Source organism: Procambarus clarkii, chromosome 70 (genome assembly GCF_040958095.1).
Source record: "Procambarus clarkii isolate CNS0578487 chromosome 70, FALCON_Pclarkii_2.0, whole genome shotgun sequence".
Classification (NCBI taxonomy): Eukaryota; Metazoa; Arthropoda; class Malacostraca; order Decapoda; family Cambaridae; genus Procambarus; species Procambarus clarkii.
Window position 1 is genome coordinate 4,045,325 of NC_091219.1, and position 20,233 is coordinate 4,065,557.

Sequence of the window (20,233 nt, forward strand, 5' to 3'; positions counted from 1 at the left end):
GTTCTTAACTGACATTTATACTTTGTGGAGCACTAAAAAATAGTCAAATGTAACTTTTTCAACACTTTCGTAACTAAAATTATATGTCGCTAAGTAAGAAAAATTGTCAAAGGAATCTTTCCAGCACTGTTCTTAACTAAACTTATTCCCCAGTCATCAGAAAATAACCGTGTTCTTCATGTTTCATTGTCATTTCATAACTAAAATTATCCATCAATCAACAGAAAAAGCCATGTTCATCATGTTTTGTCTTTTTGCTTAACTAAAATTATGTTTTGTCAAGTAAGAAAAAATAACCAAAGTAATCTTTCATCACTGTTCTTAACTGACATTATACTTTGGGGATCACAAAAAATAGTCTCCCTCGTCATGTTTTGTCTTTTTCCTTAACTAAAGTATTCATCAGTCAACTAAAAAAATAGTTGCTTCATCATGTTTCCTTGTCATTTCTTAACTGAAATATCACTTCTCTCATTTAAAATAGTCATGTGTAGCCTCTTTCCAACACTGTTCTTAACTAAAGTAACCTTTCACTTCGCTAAAATAGTCATATTCGTCATTGTTCCTAACTAAAATTATATGTCGTTAAGTAAGAAATATAGTCAAAGACTCTCTTCGAGACATCAAGGACTTACTCAAAGACATCAAAGTTGCACTCAAAGACATCCTTTGAGACATCAAAGACATCCTTTAAGACTTCAATGGGACTCTTCGAGATATCAAAAGACACTCTCAAACACTCAAAAATTTACTTGCATCCTCAAAGTTATTCTCAGAGGCATAAAAGTCATTCTCAGAGCTATCAAATTATTCTCGATGTCATCAAAAGTATTTTCTCGTTCATCAAAGTTAATCTCAGAGTTAACAAAGGTAATCTCTAACTCACTCTCGTACATCAAAGTTGTTTCAAAGACATCAAAGTTAATCTCAGAGTTATCCAAAGATATTCTCATGTCCACAAAAGTTATTCTGAGCTATCAAAGTTAATCTCAAACATCTCCGTTCATAAAAGTTATTCTCTAAGAGCTATCAAAAGTTATTCTCAGTCATCAAAGTTATTCCAAGAGACGTCAAAGTTAATCCAAGACATCATCTTTCATCAAAGATATTCTCTCTAAGCCATCAATGTTCTTCTCTAAGACATAAAAGTTATTCTCTATGTCATCAAAAAGTTATTCTCTGAGCTAACAAAATACTACTGATGTTCTCAAAGACATTCTCCAATTCATCAAAGTTGTTTCAAAGACATCAAAGTTAATCTCAGAGTTATCAAAAGTTATTCTCAGTCATGATATGTTATTCTCTAACTCACTTCCATTCATCAAAGACATTCTCTAAGCCCTCAAAGTTATTCTCTAAGACAACAAAGTCATTCCCAGAGTCATCAAAAAGTTATTCTTCGAAACATAAAATTTGCTCTGTAAGATATCTTCGTTCATCAAACTTATTCTCAGAGATATCTAAAGTTATTCTCAGAACAATCAAAAGTTATTCTAAGACAACAAAGTTATTCTCAGAGCTACCCAAAGCTATTCTCAGAGTCACCTTCGTTCGTCAGAGAAACTTTCAAAACATCTTTGTTCATCAAACTTGTTTTCAAAGTCATCAAAAGTTAATCTAAGACATCTTCTTTCATCAAAGTTATTTTCAGAGACATCTAAAGTTATTCTCAGAGCTATCAAACTTGTTCTCAGAGTCATCAAATGTTATTCTCGAAGTCATCAAAGATATTTTCAGAGACATCTAAAGTTAATTTCTATGTTATAAAAGTTATTCTCAGAGACATCTAAAGTTAATCTTGCTCATCAAAGTTGTTCTCTAAGACATAAAAGTTATTCTCAGAGTCATCAAAGTGATCTCTAATTCACCTTCGTTCACCCAAAGTTGTTCTCTAAGACACCTTCGTTCATCAAAGAAACTCTCCTTCTTCCATCATGTTATTCTTTAAGACATCTTCAGTCATAAAATTTCTCTCCAAAATGTAACTAGTTCAGCTTTTCATACCAAACCTGCATTTCTGTTAAAACATATTTTCTTAGTTGCTTTACCCTAAAACTGTTCTCTGAACTACACTGTTCAAACCTACGTAACCTATCCTCTTCACCCAATGTTACTTAGTTAACGTAACGTTCCTAAACCTAACTTTACCTATCCTAACATAACTTACCTTACCTTACCTATCTTACCTAACTTTACCTATCTTACCTAACTTAACCTGCGTAACCTAACTTTACCTATGTTACCTTACCTTACCTATCTTACCTAACTTTACCTATGTTACCTTACCTAACTTAACCTGCATAACCTAACTTTACCTATGTTACCTTACCTTACCTATCTTACCTTACCTTACCTATCTTACCTAACTTATCCTGCTTAACCTATCTTACCTATCTTACCTAACTTTACCTATCTTACCTAACTTAACTTTCATAACCCAACTTTACCTATCCTAACATAACTTACCTTACCTTCCCTATCTTACCTAACTTTACCTATCCTATCCTAACCTAACTTGTCTTACCTAACTTAATCTTACTTTCCCAAACTGATGTATCCTAACTTATCTAGTCCAACCAGACATGCTCTAACTTACATAAGTATTCCTTCTTGTCTTTTGTGTTTCGTCAATCATTGTCTCATATTCATTTACTCATTTCATTAGTTAATTTCTCAAATGGTCACTTATGCATTTCAAGTCCTATTTGTTAGAGATTGGATATTTAAGCATTTCAAAGAATTTTTGTTATATATGGGCATTTACTCATTTCAAGGGATAATTTCTCAAATGGACGTTTTTGCATTTCAAGTGTTATTTGTTTAAGATTTGGTGTTTAACCATTTCAAAGGTTTTTGTTATATATGGGAACTTACTCATTTCAAGGGATAATTTCTCAAATGGACGTTTTTGCATTTCAAGTGTTATTTGTTTAAGATTTGGTGTTTAACCATTTCAAAGGTTTTTGTTATATATGGGAACTTACTCGTTTCAAGGGCCAATTTCTCAAATGGTCATTTTTGCAGATCAAGGGTTATTTGTTAAAGTTCATCAAGTTGCTCATAAGTTGTATTTATTATGTTTGTTATCATATGTTCTTATTCCCCAACCCCTTAACCTAACCTCTTGTAATCTTAGTGTATTAGTAGGTTCTATCTTATGTTCTTATTCCCCAACCCTTTAACCTAACCTTTCAGATGTAGTTTGTTGAATATATTATCCTTTTCCTAACCTTTCAGATGTAGTTTTGTTTCTCCTTTTTGTATATTTTTACCCAAACCATCTTTCCTTCTTTACTTTGATTCTCCTACTCCTTCTAACCCTCCTTTTCTATCTCTCTCCCTTATTCTCTCTCTTCCTCCCCCTCTCTCTCCCTCATTTGCTCAAATGCTCTCTTCTCAAATTCAAGTCTTAATGCTCCCATTCTCACACCCTCACTCTCATTCACTTAGTTTTTCTTTTTCTCAATTCAAGTCTTAGTGCTCCCATGCCCACACTCTCTCTCATTCTCTCTTCTTTGGTCCCATTTTCTTCCGCCCCCTCTCTCTTACTCCTTGCTCTTCTTTCATGCTCTCACTCCCTTGAGCTCTTGTTTCTCAATTTCAAGTCTTAGTAGATCTGATTCTTTACTATTGTAATTTTTATTATTACTATGATAAAGAATGAACTTATATGTGAAATCAAAGTAAAAGAAGGAAAGAAGGTTAAGTGGGATGGTGGGTTTGGGTAAAAATATACAAAAAGGATAATATATTCAACAAATATGTCAAAAACACAATAAACTACATCTGAAAGGTTAGGTTATGGGGTTGGGGAATAAGAACATATGATAACAAACATAATAAATACAACTTATGAGCAACTTGATGAACTTTAACAAATAACCCTTGATCTGCAAAAATGACCATTTGAGAAATTGGCCCTTGAAACGAGTAAGTTCCCATATATAACAAAAACCTTTGAAATGGTTAAACACCAAATCTTAAACAAATAACACTTGAAATGCAAAAACGTCCATTTGAGAAATTATCCCTTGAAATGAGTAAGTTCCCATATATAACAAAAACCTTTGAAATGGTTAAACACCAAATCTTAAACAAATAACACTTGAAATGCAAAAACGTCCATTTGAGAAATTATCCCTTGAAATGAGTAAATGCCCATATATAACAAAAATTCTTTGAAATGCTTAAATATCCAATCTCTAACAAATAGGACTTGAAATGCATAAGTGACCATTTGAGAAATTAACTAATGAAATGAGTAAATGAATATGAGACAATGATTGACGAAACACAAAGACAAGAAGGAATACTTAAGTTAGATCATGTCTGGTTTGACTAGATAAGTTAGGATACATCAGTTTGGGAATGTAAGATTAAGTTAGGTAAAGCAAGTTAGGTTAGGATAGGATAGGTAAAGTTAGGTAAGATAGGGAAGGTAAGGTAAGTTATGTTAGGATAGGTAAAGTTGGGTTATGAAAGTTAAGTTAGGTAAGATAGGTAAAGTTAGGTAAGATAGGTAAGATAGGTTAAGCAGGATAAGTTAGGTAAGATAGGTAAGGTAAGGTAAGATAGGTAAGGTAAGGTAACATAGGTAAAGTTAGGTTATGCAGGTTAAGTTAGGTAAGATAGGTAAGGTAAGGTAAGGTAACATAGGTAAAGTTAGGTAAGATAGGTAAGGTAAGGTAACATAGGTAAAGTTAGGTTACGCAGGTTAAGTTAGGTAAGATAGGTAAAGTTAGGTAAGATAGGTAAGGTAAGGTAAGTTATGTTAGGATAGGTAAAGTTAGGTTTAGGAACGTTACGTTAACTAAGTAACATTGGGTGAAGAGGATAGGTTACGTAGGTTTGAACAGTGTAGTTCAGAGAACAGTTTTAGGGTAAAGCAACTAAGAAAATATGTTTTAACAGAAGTGTAAGTTTGATATGAAAAGCTGAACTAGTTACATTTTGGAGAGAAATTTTATGACTGAAGATGTCTTAAAGAATAACATGATGGAAGAAGGAGAGTTTCTTTGATGAACGAAGGTGTCTTAGAGAACAACTTTGGGTGAACGAAGGTGAATTAGAGATCACTTTGATGACTCTGAGAATAACTTTTATGTCTTAGAGAACAACTTTGATGAGCAAGATTAACTTTAGATGTCTCTGAGAATAACTTTTATAACATAGAAATTAACTTTAGATGTCTCTGAAAATATCTTTGATGACTTCGAGAATAACATTTGATGACTCTGAGAACAAGTTTGATAGCTCTGAGAATAACTTTAGATGTCTCTGAAAATAACTTTGATGAAAGAAGATGTCTTAGATTAACTTTTGATGACTTTGAAAACAAGTTTGATGAACAAAGATGTTTTGAAAGTTTCTCTGACGAACGAAGGTGACTCTGAGAATAGCTTTGGGTAGCTCTGAGAATAACTTTGTTGTCTTAGAATAACTTTTGATTGTTCTGAGAATAACTTTAGATATCTCTGAGAATAAGTTTGATGAACGAAGATATCTTACAGAGCAAATTTTATGTTTCGAAGAATAACTTTTTGATGACTCTGGGAATGACTTTGTTGTCTTAGAGAATAACTTTGAGGGCTTAGAGAATGTCTTTGATGAATGGAAGTGAGTTAGAGAATAACATATCATGACTGAGAATAACTTTTGATAACTCTGAGATTAACTTTGATGTCTTTGAAACAACTTTGATGAATTGGAGAATGTCTTTGAGAACATCAGTAGTATTTTGTTAGCTCAGAGAATAACTTTTTGATGACATAGAGAATAACTTTTATGTCTTAGAGAAGAACATTGATGGCTTAGAGAGAATATCTTTGATGAAAGATGATGTCTTGGATTAACTTTGACGTCTCTTGGAATAACTTTGATGACTGAGAATAACTTTTGATAGCTCTTAGAGAATAACTTTTATGAACGGAGATGTTTGAGATTAACTTTGATAGCTCAGAATAACTTTTGTGGACATGAGAATATCTTTGGATAACTCTGAGATTAACTTTGATGTCTTTGAAACAACTTTGATGTACGAGAGTGAGTTAGAGATTACCTTTGTTAACTCTGAGATTAACTTTGATGAACGAGAAAATACTTTTGATGACATCGAGAATAATTTGATAGCTCTGAGAATGACTTTTATGCCTCTGAGAATAACTTTGAGGATGCAAGTAAATTTTTGAGTGTTTGAGAGTGTCTTTTGATATCTCGAAGAGTCCCATTGAAGTCTTAAAGGATGTCTTTGATGTCTCAAAGGATGTCTTTGAGTGCAACTTTGATGTCTTTGAGTAAGTCCTTGATGTCTCGAAGAGAGTCTTTGACTATATTTCTTACTTAACGACATATAATTTTAGTTAGGAACAATGACGAATATGACTATTTTAGCGAAGTGAAAGGTTACTTTAGTTAAGAACAGTGTTGGAAAGAGGCTACACATGACTATTTTAAATGAGAGAAGTGATATTTCAGTTAAGAAATGACAAGGAAACATGATGAAGCAACTATTTTTTTAGTTGACTGATGAATACTTTAGTTAAGGAAAAAGACAAAACATGACGAGGGAGACTATTTTTTGTGATCCCCAAAGTATAATGTCAGTTAAGAACAGTGATGAAAGATTACTTTGGTTATTTTTTCTTACTTGACAAAACATAATTTTAGTTAAGCAAAAAGACAAAACATGATGAACATGGCTTTTTCTGTTGATTGATGGATAATTTTAGTTATGAAATGACAATGAAACATGAAGAACACGGTTATTTTCTGATGACTGGGGAATAAGTTTAGTTAAGAACAGTGCTGGAAAGATTCCTTTGACAATTTTTCTTACTTAGCGACATATAATTTTAGTTACGAAAGTGTTGAAAAAGTTACATTTGACTATTTTTTAGTGCTCCACAAAGTATAAATGTCAGTTAAGAACGACGATGATAGATATGTTTGACTATATTTTCTTTCTTGACGAAAACATAATGGCTGTTACGAAATGATGAATATGACTTTTTCTGTTGATTGATGGATAATTTTAGTTATGAAATGACAATGAAACATGAAGAACACGGCTATTTTCTGATGACTGGGGAATAAGTTTAGTTAAGAAATGATGAAAGTTATTATTTAGTTGATTGACGATGGATAAAAGCTAGTTATGAACAGTTTTGGAAAGTTTCCTTTGACAATTTTTTCCTGATGAAACATAGCGGCTGTTAAGAAAGTGCTGAAAGAAGTTTCCTTTGACAATTTTCAGCTAAGAGAAAGGTTGTTTTAGTTAAGAACAGTGTTGAACGAGGCTATTTCTGACTATTTTTAGTTGACTGGATAATAGGTTTAGTTGAGAAATGACGAAAGTGACTATGTTTTTAGTTGATTGGCGAAAGATTTTTTTAGTTAAGGAACGTTAAATAACATGTAAGGGGAAAAACCCAGAGAACATATGGGGAACATGGCAAAGAACACATGTAAGAAAAGTTGATGAATACAGTGAACATGCTGGGAATATGAACTTACAGAGAACATGAATATTGACAAAGAACACAACATATGGAAGTTAGCATGAATATTGAGTATAAAAGTTGTAAAGAGAACATGTGATGAACATGAAAACATAGAAAATATGACTAGAATTTGTAGAGAACATAATGAGACTAAGAGAAAGATTACATAAAAAATGGAGATACTTGTGAAAATATGAACTGAATGGGACTGTGAACATTTGAAGAACATGGAGTGAACATAGAAAACATTGACAAAATGTGAAGAACACAGCTGAATATAGAGAAAATATGCAAATACAGTATGATTATTGAAGGTTTTGATACGTTGGGGATGAGAATGGTAAAGTAAATACTCTGATAAACAGATAGGCTGGAGAGGGACTTGATCGAATATATTTATGTCTGATGATCTAAGGCTGAGGAAATGGAGCTTGGTTAATGCCCCGATTAATTTTACTACGTTAGAAATACGGTGATCTTAAATCTCAGGGTGATTTAGTTGGAAATAAAGAACTTGTACAAATGAACTAAGCTGGGGCACAAGAGTTGAAACTTGATAACTGAACTGGTTTTTATTTACTATGTCTGAAAATGTAGTTGGGTGATTTGGACTGAGAGTAATGATTTTACAAAAGTGAACTTGGACAGAGGACAAGAGCTAGAGTTTTATAATTGTTTTCATCATATTTACTATGTCTGAAATACAGAGGGTAAAAATTTCGGGGAAATTGATGGTTTATTTACAAAGATACGAAAGAGAATTAAGGCGGGGACGAGAGCTGGAGCTCGATAACTGTTTTGTTCTTATTTACGGTGCCTGAAATACAGAGGGTAGAAATTTCAGGGAAATTGGACTGATACTAACGAAGATACGAGAGAGAGCTAAGGCGGAGGACAAGAGCTGGAGCTTGGTAACTGTCTTGATCTTATTTACCAGGTATGATGGGGTTAATAACAAAGATGTGCGAGGGAAGTAATGCGAGGACATGAGCTAAGGTTTGACAATTGAACAGATTGATTTGAGAAAACGGTTTTGTTTAATGTATGGAACTAGTATTACAAAGTTCATATAGCTGTACGGATTTGAGAAAGAACAATATTAATGATAATGATTAGGGAGGGTAAGGTGTAAGGTAGAGAGAGAGACAGGTCTAGATAAGATTGTGACGATAAGATAGCAGCGGTGTTCGGTGGGGGTCGGTGTAGGTGATGCAGGAGTGAGATGCGAGCGGGTGAGAGGTATGAACAGGCGTTGAGGCTACGCTAGATAATGTATGATTACGGAGATGACCCTCCGCCTTGTGAGATAGGGACGGAGGTAGCGGCTACATGCGTAAACGCTATCTGAAACTGTTATAATACAGGCGGATTGAGGAGCGAGCTTCTTAGAACTTCGGGATAACTGATTAGTTTATTATAAATTGTGTAAACTACGAATTAGATGACTAAAATATACAATTAATAACTTTTAAAATTACGAAAATTATTGTGAAAACGTACGGTTATTTATGATGCGACGGCGTTTGGGTGGAGGATCAATGACGTTTCTGGCTTCGGTGGGAGGCTCCCGGTTAACGGAGAAACGACAGTATGGGCAGGAAGTAGAACCATGAACTGAAATGAAAATAATATATATAAATTGACTGTCTGTATGTATGTATGTATGTGTGTTTCGGATATATATTTTCTTTGAAAGTTTATTGAATGTGCGAGAAGAAGCGGTACTTACGATTTGCACAATAGAGTTGTCCACAGCTGGTACAGGTTACGTCAAAATGTCCAGGCGGTGTAGGCCCATTGCATCCTATACAGTACAGTCTGCATTCTTGAAGAGCGTTGATGGACATTTCACCTAGGCATGTTAAACATCGTGTTTGACACACATGAACGATTTCGTTGTTGATAGGAGACAGGCACAGAGGACACACTGACATGATGATATGACTAGGCTAGGGGAACCTTGTGAACAGGATGAAGATTGAATGTTGACTGAAAGTGTAGGCCTCTGAGACTTTGGCGATCTGAGGGGGCCCCTGAATGAGCGTAATAACGATAGTGTGCCCCTGAGTGAGCGTTTGGCTGTTTTATTAATAGCGAGAATGATTGGCGAATACTGGGAATAAACTCTTTTATTATAAATTGTGTAAACTATGAATTAGATGACTAAATAAATTATAAATAAATAAATAAGTTTTATTAACGCTTAATGTATATATATATATATATATATAAATTATTACGGTGGCGAATGCCGACAATGACTGGTGGATGTCTGGGGCAGGTAATCAGGTGATGATTGCCTCGGGCAGATAGCCTGGGGCAGGTAGCTGGGGCCAGCTTAGATAGTCTCTGAGGCAGTTTCAGTATTAAAGGTTACATTGAGATGCTTCGGTTGATTTGTATAAAACTGACTGGTTAATGAAAAAGGAATAAAACATTAGTATGTCAGAAAATAGGAAGAGGGAATAATATGAAGAGGAGAGAGAGAGAGAGAGAGGAGGGACGGTCCAGATATTACGGATAAGATAAGATAAGAGGTACCCTGTATGCGATGTCTGGCTGGCCGGGCGTAAAGTAAATAAAGGTGACGCGAGAGATTGCGAGGTAAGGGGGGAGGGAGGGAGGGGGGGTGTGATGTACGAAACCCTGAAAACCCTGGCTCACAAACACGAATTTCTAAATTTACATGAATAACTATGGCTTACACAGACGGATTTTGTAAGTTGAAAACATGTAAAACATGTCCGTAGAGTTCTCCTGGAAGCCCTAAAGAGCTACACATGATATTTGAATTTCTCCCATAAGGCCTTAACAAACTTCTATGTCTCGGAAATTATTTTTCTCATATGAACTTTAACAAACTCGTATGACATTATTTTTCCTCATAAGAATTCCCTAATTCCAAATCTGTGACTCCCCAAATTCGCCGGAAAACCCTGGCGGTCCACAGACGATTTTCTAAATTTACCTGAAACCCTTGGGGCCCACAGACGATTTTCCCCCCAAAAAAAAAAATCGTCTGTGGACCGCCAACCCTACTACTGGTATTGTGTAGTGGCATGGTGTAGTAGCATTGTGTAGTGGCATGGTGTAGTGGCATGGTGTAGTAGCGTGGTGTAGTTGCGTGGTGTAGTAGTGTGGTGTAGTAGCGTGGTGTAGTGGCATGGTGTAGTAGTGTTGTGTAGTAGTGTTGTGTAGTGGCATGGTGTAGTAGCGTGATGTAGTAACGTGGTGTAGTAGCATGGTGTAGTAGCGTGGTGTAGTAGCGTGGTGTAGTAGTGTTGTGTAGTGGCATGGTGTAGTGGCATGGTGTAGTAGCGTGGTGTAGAAGCGTGGTGTAGTAGCATGGTGTAGTAGCGTGATGTAGTAGCATGGTGTAGTAGTGTTGTGTAGTGGCATGGTGTAGTGGCATGGTGTAGTGGCATGGTGTAGTAGCATGGTGTAGGAGCCTGGTGTAGTAGCGTGGTGTAGTAGCGTGGTGTAGTAGCATGGTGTAGTAGCGTGGTGTAGAAGCGTGGTATAGGAGCGTGGTGTAGTAGCATGGTGTAGTGGCATGGTGTAGTAGCATGGTGTAGTAGCATGGTGTAGTGGCGTGGTGTAGTAGCATGGTGTAGTAGCATTGTGTTGTGGCATGGTGTAGTAGCATGAGGTAGTAGCATGGTGTAGTGGCGTGGTGCAGTAGCATGGTGTAGTAGTGTGCTGTTGTATCATGGTGTAGTAGTGTTGTGTGGGTTGGCTAGGTGTAGTAGTGTTGTGTAGTGGCATGGTGTATTGGCATGGTGTAGTAGCATGGTGTAGTAGCGTGGTGTAGTAGCATGGTGTAGTACTGTTGTGTAGTAGCATGGTGTAGTGGCGTGGTGTAGTAGCATGGTGTAGTAGCATGGTGTAGTAGCATTGTGTAGTGGCGTGGTGTAGTAGCATGGTGTAGTAGCGTGGTGTAGTAGCATGGTGTAGCAGTGTTGTGTAGTGGCATGGTGTAGTGGCGTAGTGTAGTAGCGTGGTGTAGTAGCATGGTGAAGTAGTGTTGTGTAGTGGCATGGTGAAGTAGTGTTGTGTAGTGGCATGGTGTAGTGGCATGGTGTAGTGGCATGGTGTAGTAGCATGGTGTAGTAGCGTGGTGTAGTAGCGTGGTGTAGTAGCATGGTTTAGTGGCATGATGTAGTAGCATGGTGTAGTAGCATGGTGTAGTAGCATGGTGTAGTAGCATGGTGTAGTGGCATGGTGTAGTAGCATGGTGTAGTAGTGTGGTGTAGTAGCCTGGTGTAGATGCATGGTGTAGTGGCATGGTGTAGTGGCGTGGTGTAGTAGCCTGGTGTAGTGGCATGGTGTAGTAGCATGGTGGAATAGTGTAGTGTAGTTGCATGGTGTAGTAGCCTGGTGTAGTAGTGTTGTGTAGTGGCATGGTGTAGTGGCATGGTGTAGTGGCATGGTGTAGTAGCGTGGTGTAGTAGCGTGGTGTAGTAGCATGGTGTAGTAGCATGGTGTAGTAGCATGGTGTAGTAGTGTTGTGTAGTGGCATGGTGTAGTGGCATGGTGTAGTAGCGTGGCGTAGTAGCGTGGTGTAGCAGCATGGTGTAGTGGCATGATGAAGTAGCATGGTGTAGTAGCATGGTGTAGTAGCCTGGTGTAGTAGCATGGTGTAGTAGCATGGTGTAGTAGCATGGTGTAGTAGCATGGTGTAGTGGCATGGTGTAGTAGCATGGTGTAGTAGCATAGTGTAGTGGCGTGGTGTAGTAGCATGGTGTAGTAGCATGGTGTAGTAGTGTGGTGTAGTTGCATGGTGTAGTAGCCTGGTGTAGTGGCGTGGTGTAGTGTCGTGGTGTAGTGGCGTGGTGTAGTAGCCTGGTGTAGTGGCATGGTGTAGTAGCATGGTGTAGTAGTGTGGTGTAGTTGCATGGTTTAGTAGACTGGAGTAGTGGCGTGGTGTAGTGGCGTGGTGTAGTGGCGTGGTATAGTGGAGTGGTGTAGTAGCATGGTGTAGTAGCATGGTGTAGTGGCGTGGTGTAGTGGCGTGGTGTAGTGGCATGGTGTAGTAGCATGGTGTCGTGGCGTGGTGTAGTGGCATGGTGTAGAAGCATGGTGTAGTGGCGTGGTGTAGTTGCATGGTGTAGTAGCAAGGTGTAGTGGCATTGTGTAGTAGTAGTGTGGTGTAGTTGCATGGTGTAGTAGCCTGGTGTAGTGGCGTGGTGTAGTAGCCTGGTGTAGTGGCGTGGTGTAGTTGCCTGATGTAGTGGCTTGGTGTAGTAGTGTGGTGTAGTAGCCTGGTGAAGTGGCATGGTGTAGTGGCATGGTGTAGTAGCATGGTGTAGTAGCCTGGTGTAGCGGTATGGTGTAGTAGCATGGTGTAGTAGCCTGGTGTAGTAGCCTGGTGTAGTAGCCTGGTGTAGTAGCATGGTGAAGTAGTGTGGTGTAGTAGCATGGTGTAGTGGCATGGTGTAGTGGCGTGGTGTAGTAGCCTGGTGTAGTAGCGTGGTGTAGTAGCATGGTGTAGTAGCGTGGTGTAGTAGTGTGGTGTAGTAGCCTGGTGTAGTGGCATGGTGTAGTGGCATGGTGTAGTAGCATGGATTAGTAGCCTGGTGTAGCGGTATGGTGTAGTAGCATGGTGTAGTAGCCTGGTGTAGTAGCCTGGTGTAGTAGCCTGGTGTAGTAGCCTGGTGTAGTAGCATGGTGAAGTAGTGTGGTGTAGTAGCATGGTGTAGTGGCATGATGTAGTGGCGTGGTGTAGTAGCCTGGTGTAGTAGCGTGGTGTAGTAGCATAGTGTAGTAGTGTGGTGTAGTAGCGTGGTGTAGTAGTGTGGTGTAGTAGCATGGTGTAGTAGTGTGGTGTAGTAGTGTCGTGTAGTAGAATGGTGAAGTAGTGTGGTGTAGTAGCCTGGTGTAGTAGCGTGGTGTAGTAGCATGGTGTAGTAGCCTGGTGTAGTAGCGTGGTGTAGTAGCATGGTGTAGTAGTGTGGTGTAGTAGCATGGTGTAGTAGCATGGTGTAAGAGCGTGGTGTAGTAGCGTGGTGTAGTAGCATGGTGTAGTAGCATGGTGTAGTAGTGTGGTGTAGTAGTGTGGTGTAGTACAATGGTGAAGTAGCGTGGTGTAGTAGCCTGGTGTAGTAGCGTGGTGTAGTAGCATGGTGTAGTAGCGTGGTGTAGTAGCATGGTGTAGTAGTGTGGTGTAGTAGCATGGTGTAGTAGTGTGGTGTAGTAGAATGGTGAAGTAGCGTGGTGTAGTAGCCTGGTGTAGTAGCATGGTGTAGTAGCCTGGTGTAGTGGCATGGTGTAGTAGCATGGTGTAATAGTGTAGTGTAGTTGCATGGTGTAGTAGCCTGGTGTAGTAGTGTTGTGTAGTGGCATGGTTTAGTGGCATGGTGTAGTGGCATGGTGTAGTAGCGTGGTGTAGTAGCGTGGTGTAGTAGCATGGTGTAGTAGCATGGTGTAGTAGCATGGTGTAGTAGTGTTGTGTAGTGGCATGGTGTAGTGGCATGGTGTAGTAGCGTGGTGTAGTAGCGTGGTGTAGCAGCATGGTGTAGTGGCATGATGTAGTAGCATGGTGTAGTAGCATGGTGTAGTAGCCTGGTGTAGTAGCATGGTGTAGTAGCATGGTGTAGTAGCATGGTGTAGTAGCATGGTGTAGTGGCATGGTGTAGTAGCATGGTGTAGTAGCATGGTGTAGTGGCGTGGTGTAGTAGCATGGTGTAGTAGTGTGGTGTAGTTGCATGGTGTAGTAGCCTGGTGTAGTGGCGTGGTGTAGTGTCGTGGTGTAGTGGCGTGGTGTAGTAGCATGGTGTAGTAGCATAGTGTAGTGGCGTGGTGTAGTAGCCTGGTGTAGTGGCATGGTGTAGTAGCAGGGTGTAGTAGTGTGGTGTAGTTGCATGGTTTAGTAGCCTGGTGTAGTGGCGTGGTGTAGTGGCATGGTGTAGTGGCGTGGTGTAGTAGCCTTGTGTAGTGGCGTGGTGTAGTAGCATGGTGTAATAGTGTAGTGTAGTTGCATGGTGTAGTAGCCTGGTGTAGTAGTGTTGTGTAGTGGCATGGTGTAGTGGCATGGTGTAGTGGCATGGTGTAGTAGCGTGGTGTAGTCGCGTGGTGTAGTAGCATGGTGTAGTAGCATGGTGTAGTAGCATGGTGTAGTAGTGTTGTGTAGTGGCATGGTGTAGTGGCATGGTGTAGTAGCGTGGTGTAGTAGCGTGGTGTAGCAGCATGGTGTAGTGGCATGATGTAGTAGCATGGTGTAGTAGCATGGTGTAGTAGCCTAGTGTAGTAGCATGGTGTAGTAGCATGGTGTAGTAGCATGGTGTAGTAGCCTAGTGTAGTGGCATGGTGTAGTAGCATGGTGTAGTAGCATGGGGTAGTGGCGTCGTGTAGTAGCATGGTGTAGTAGCATGGTGTAGTAGTGTGGTGTAGTTGCATGGTGTAGTAGCCTGGTGTAGTGGCGTGGTGTAGTGTCGTGGTGTAGTGGCGTGGTGTAGTAGCATGGTGTAGTAGCATAGTGTAGTGGCGTGGTGTAGTAGCCTGGTGTAGTGGCATGGTGTAGTAGCATGGTGTAGTAGTGTGGTGTAGTTGCATGGTTTAGTAGCCTGGTGTAGTGGCGTGGTGTAGTGACGTGGTGTAGTGGCGTGGTGTAGTGGCGTGGTGTAGTAGCATGGTGTAGTGGCATGGTGTAGTGGCATGGTGTAGTAGCATGGTGTAGTGGCGTGGTGTAGTGGCATGGTGTAGTAGCATGGTGTAGTGGCGTGGTGTAGTAGCATGGTGTAGTAGCATGGTGTAGTGGCATTGTGTAGTAGTAGTGTGGTGTAGTTGCATGGTGTAGTAGCCTGGTGTAGTGGCGTGGTGTAGTAGCCTGGTGTAGTGGCGTGGTGTAGTTGCCTGATGTAGTGGCGTGGTGTAGTAGTGTGGTGTAGTAGCCTGGTGTAGTGGCATGGTGTAGTGGCATGGTGTAGTAGCATGGTGTAGTAGCCTGGTGTAGCGGTACGGTGTAGTAGCATGGTGTAGTAGCCTGGTGTAGTAGCCTGGTGTAGTAGCCTGGTGTAGTATCCTGGTGTAGTAGCATGGTGAAGTAGTGTGGTGTAGTAGCATGGTGTAGTGGAATGGTGTAGTGGCGTGGTGTAGTAGCCTGGTGTAGTAGCGTGGTGTAGTAGCATGGTGTAGTAGCGTGGTGTAATAGCGTGGTGTAGTAGCGTGGTGTAGTAGCATGGTGTAGTAGCGTGGTGTAGTAGCATGGTGTAGTAGCGTGGTGTAGTAGCATGGTGTAGTAGTGTGGTGTAGTAGCACGGTGTAGTAGTGTGGTGTAGTAGCATGGTGTAGTAGCCTGGTGTAGTAGCATGGTGTAGTAGTGTGGTGTAGTAGAATGGTGAAGTAGCGTGGTGTAGTAGCCTGGTGTAGTAGCGTGGTGTAGTAGCATGGTATAGTAGCATGGTGTAGTGACGTGGTGTAGTAGCATGGTGTAGTAGCCTGGTGTAGTAGTGTGGTGTAGTGGTTGGTGTAGTAGCTTGGTGTAGTAGCATGGTGTAGTAGCCTGGTGTAGTAGTGTGGTGTAGTAGCCTTGTGTAGTAGCGTGGTGTAGTAGCATGGTGTAGTAGCGTGGTGTAGTGGCGTGGTGTAGTAGCCTGGTGTAGTAGTGTGGTGTAGTGGCGTGGTGTAGTAGCATGGTCTAGTAGTGTGGTGTAGTAGCATGGTGTAGTAGCGTGGTGTAGTGGCGTGGTGTAGTAGCCTGGTGTAGTAGTGTGGTGTAGTAGCCTGGTGTAGTAGTGTGGTGTAGTAGAATTGTGTAGTAGCGTGGTGTAGTAGCATGGTGTAGTAGCGTGGTGTAGTAGCGTGGTGTAGTAGCATGGTGTAGTAGCCTGGTGTTGTAGTGTGGTGTAGTGGTATGGTGTAGTAGTGTGATGTAGTAGCATGGTGTAGTAGTGTTGTGTAGTGGCGTGGTGTAGTAGCCTGGTGTATTAGTGTGTAATGGCGAGGTGTAGTAGCATGGTGTAGTAGCGTGGTGTAGTAGCGTGGTGTTGTGGCGTGGTGTAGTAGCGTGGTGTTGTAGCGTGGTGTAGTAGCATGGTGTAGTAGCATGGTGTAGTAGCATGGTGTAGTAGCGTGGTGTAGTAGCCTGGTGTAGTAGCGTGATGTAGTAGCGTGGTGTAGTGGCGTGGTGTAGTAGCCTGGTGTAGTAGCGTGGTGTAGTGGCGTGGTGTAGTGGCCTGGTGTAGTAGCCTGGTGTAGTAGCGTGGTGTAGTGGCGTGGTGTAGTGGCCTGGTGTAGTAGCCTGGTGTAGTAGCGTGGTGTAGTAGCGTGGTGTAGTGGCCTGGTGTAGTGGCGTGGTGTAGTAGCGTGGTGTAGTAGCGTGGTGTAGTAGCATGGTGTAGTAGCGTGGTGTAGTAGCGTGGTATAGTAGCATGGTGTAGTAGCGTGGTGTAGTAGCCTGGTGTAGTGGCCTGGTGTAGTGGCGTGATGTAGTAGCGTGGTGTAGTAGCGTGGTGTAGCAGCGTGGTGTAGTGGCCTGGTGTTGTGGCGTGGTGTAGTAGCGTGGTGTACTAGCGTGGTGTAGTAGCGTGGTGTAGTAGCGTGGTGTAGTGGAGTGGTGTAGTAGCGTGGTGTAGTAGCCTGGTGTAGTAGCCTGGTGTAGTGGCGTGGTGTAGTAGCGTGGTGTAGTAGCGTGGTGTAGTAGCGTGGTGTAGTAGCATGGTGTAGTGGCGTGGTGTAGTAGCGTTGTGTAGTAGCGTGGTGTAGTAGCGTGGTGTAGTAGCGTGGTGTAGTAGCCTGGTGTAGTAGCGTGGTGTAGTGGCGTGGTGTAGTAGCGTGGTGTAGTAGCCTGGTGTAGTGGCGTGGTGTAGTGGCGTGGTGTAGTAGCGTGGTGTAGTAGCATGGTGTAGTAGCGTGGTGTAGTAGCGTGGTGTAGTAGCGTGGTGTAGTAGCGTGGTGTAGTAGCGTGGTGTAGTAGCGTGGTGTAGTAGCGTGGTGTAGTGGCATGGTGTAGTTAGTGTGGCGTGGTGGGAGGCGGAGGAGGAGGAGAGCGAGGAGGAAGGTGAAGGAGGGGGACGAGGAAGAAGGAAAGAGGAGGACGGGGAAGATGAGGTAGGAAGAGGGGAAGAGAAGGTGAATGAGAAGGAAGGTGAAAAGGAGAGGGAAGAGGCGACGGGTAAGGAGGGGGAAAAGGGTAATAGGACGAGGATGAGGAGGAAGGGAAAGAGTAGGGGAAGAAGGGAGGGGTAAGAGAAGGGAGGTAAGGACGGGAGTTGTAAAAGAAGGGTAATGAGGAGGAAGGGGAAGAGTGGAGTAGTAAGAGAAGGAATGGGAAGAGGATGGGGAAGAGGAGAGGCTAAGAGAAGAGGGATGAGGAGGAGGGGGAAGAGGAGGGGTTAGGAAGGGGAGAGGTACCAAAACGGGGGTAAGAAGGAGGAAGTGGGTAAGATAAGGAGGATGAGGAGGAAGGGGAAGAGAAGGGGGGAGAGGGGAGGAGTAAGAGAAGGAAGGGGAAGAGGGGATGGGTAAGAGAAGGAAGGGGAAGAGGGGAGGGGTAAGAGAAGGAAGGGGAAGAGGGGGAGTGGTAAGAGAAGGAAGGGAAAGAGGAGGGAGGAGAGGGAAGTGGAAAGAGAAGGGGATGAGGCGGAAGGGAAATAGGAGGGGGAGGGGTAAAAGAAGGGGGATGAGGAGAAAGGGGAAGAAGAGTGGGATGGGTAAGATAAAGGGGATAAGGAGGGGAGAGAGAGTAAGAGAACGGGGGATGTGGAGGAAGGGAAGACGAGGGGGAAGAGGGGAGGGGTTAGAGAAGGGGGGATGAGGAGGAAGGGGAAGAGGAGAGGGGGTAGAGAGGAGAGGTAAGATAAGGGGGAGGGGTAAGAGATAGGGGGTAAGGAGGGGGAGTGGTAAGAGAAGGGGGATGAGGAGGGGGAAGAGGAAAGGTGTAAGAGAAGGAAGGGGAAGAAGAGAGGGGTAAGAAAAGGAAGGGGAAGTGCAGAGGGAGGGTGTCACTATGCGCGGATATAAACACAGGCCCACCACGGTGATGGTCAGCTGGGTACTGACCATTGTCTGGTGAGCGCCTCATGACTGTCTGAACCAACCATTGATCAATTTATAATTTTAATTAAATTCAGAAGTAAAATCAGAGATAAAGTTATTTAAAACATTAATATCTGATTCTCTATGTTTCTTGCTGTATTTTATGAAGATGAACACACCATAGTCATCTACCAAGACATGTCTGTATAATCCAGCATCCTAACTCGTCATGGCAACTCTGTAGGCTTAATGTGTATAGGCACTAGCAGTCACACAGGTCCCGTTAAACTCCCTCCCCATCCCTCTTCCATCCTCCCCTCTTTCCTCTCCTCCTCATTTCCCTTCTCTTACCCCTCCCCTTCTCTTCCCTGTCCTACTCATTCCCCTTCTCTTACCCCTCCCCCCTCCTTTTCCCCTTTCTCCTCATCCCCCTTCTCTTACCCCTCCCCTCTTCCTCTTCCTCTTTTCCTTCCTCCACATCCCCCCCTCTCTTTCCCCTTCCCCCTCCTCATCCCCCTTCTCTTACCCCTACCCCCGTCTCTTTCCATTTCTCTTACCCCCTCCCTTCTTCACCATCCTCTTCCCCTTCTTCCTCATCCCCCTTCTCTTACCCCTCCCCTCTCCCCCTCCTCTTTCCCTTCCTCTTCATCCCCCTTCTCTTTCCCCTCTCCTTCCTCCTCATCCCCTTCTCTTACCCCTCCTCTCCCGCCTCCTCTTCCCCTTCCTCCTCATCCCCTTCTCTTACCCCGCCTCCGCATCGGCCCAACTGTGGTGCTCCCCATCCTTGGGCGAGTCTGTACTGGTAACATGTCTTGACACGATGCTTGGACCTCTGCCCTGGTCACGACGCAGGGGGCCTCCGCCCCTCAGTTATCCACACTGCACTTCCTCGAGAGAAGGTGTATCACTCCTCCCTTCAGCATGTTCTCTTATCTGCTTATTTTTAACAGCTTATTTTTACTCACTATCTACAAAAAAATATGAATCCTACTTGCATAAACACTTGCCATGATTGCTGGGCACACGATCAAGCGCAGGCAACCACTATTTCAACGGATAAAGGAGCTTACCACAGAATCTGTAGCTTGGGGGGCGCTCCAAGATGGCGTCCTCTGAGACGTCCAACAAAATCTCCTTAAGACTGCCTCCCACAGTAAGCTCACACAGCTCTTCTGCTCCTGACTTGGGCCCACACACTCGCCTGGCAAGCTCCACACAAATTCAAATGCTTATCCTCCGCTACGTGAGGATCCAACTATTTAGAGTTCCACACAGACACGACCACCACTCGGCTTGAGGTCGTCTCCAAATCTTCATAAATACCGAGAGGTTACGTGCATCACGCCCTTGGCAGCTTCCTCAACAGTTATGCACTGTAGCTGGCACTCAAACAATTCATCCAGTGCCGTATTCTTCAATATTCCCAGGATACAGGAACACACGTCTACCTCTGATGACTGTGGCAACTCAAATGGCGTTACTGTGACCGTTAACGTCGCATAGCGTCCCAAACTGTCAACATCCTATTTCCAATAACATTAAAAAGATGCTTGTTCTCTGCCTGTATTATTAAATCACTCCCTGACGTATATTGTATACATATCTTCCACTGACCTCTTAATTTCTGGTCCGGAAAGCAGAGTAACTCTCATCAGGTAGACTCGTTTCTCCAGGCAAACTGGGGTCATAACACTCCCCTTCTCTTATTTTTTAGAGTTATTCTCAGTGGCTAGGGTCGTGTCAAGGTGTCAGCCACCACT

The 20,233-nt window shown here is 42.3% G+C and overlaps 1 long non-coding RNA gene across 1 annotated transcript in view; it reads right to left on the minus strand.

Moving 5' to 3' along the window:
* LOC138356154 (uncharacterized) overlaps positions 1 to 9,570 on the minus strand; it is a 128,487-nt gene extending 118,917 nt beyond the window's left edge. The window contains exons 1-2 of the long non-coding RNA XR_011224222.1: positions 9,229 to 9,570; positions 9,000 to 9,113 (exon numbers count right to left, since the gene is read on the minus strand). This is a non-coding gene — a long non-coding RNA (uncharacterized lncRNA). The remainder of the gene's footprint in view (positions 1 to 8,999; positions 9,114 to 9,228) is intronic.
* Positions 9,571 to 20,233: the final 10,663 nt, after the last annotated feature.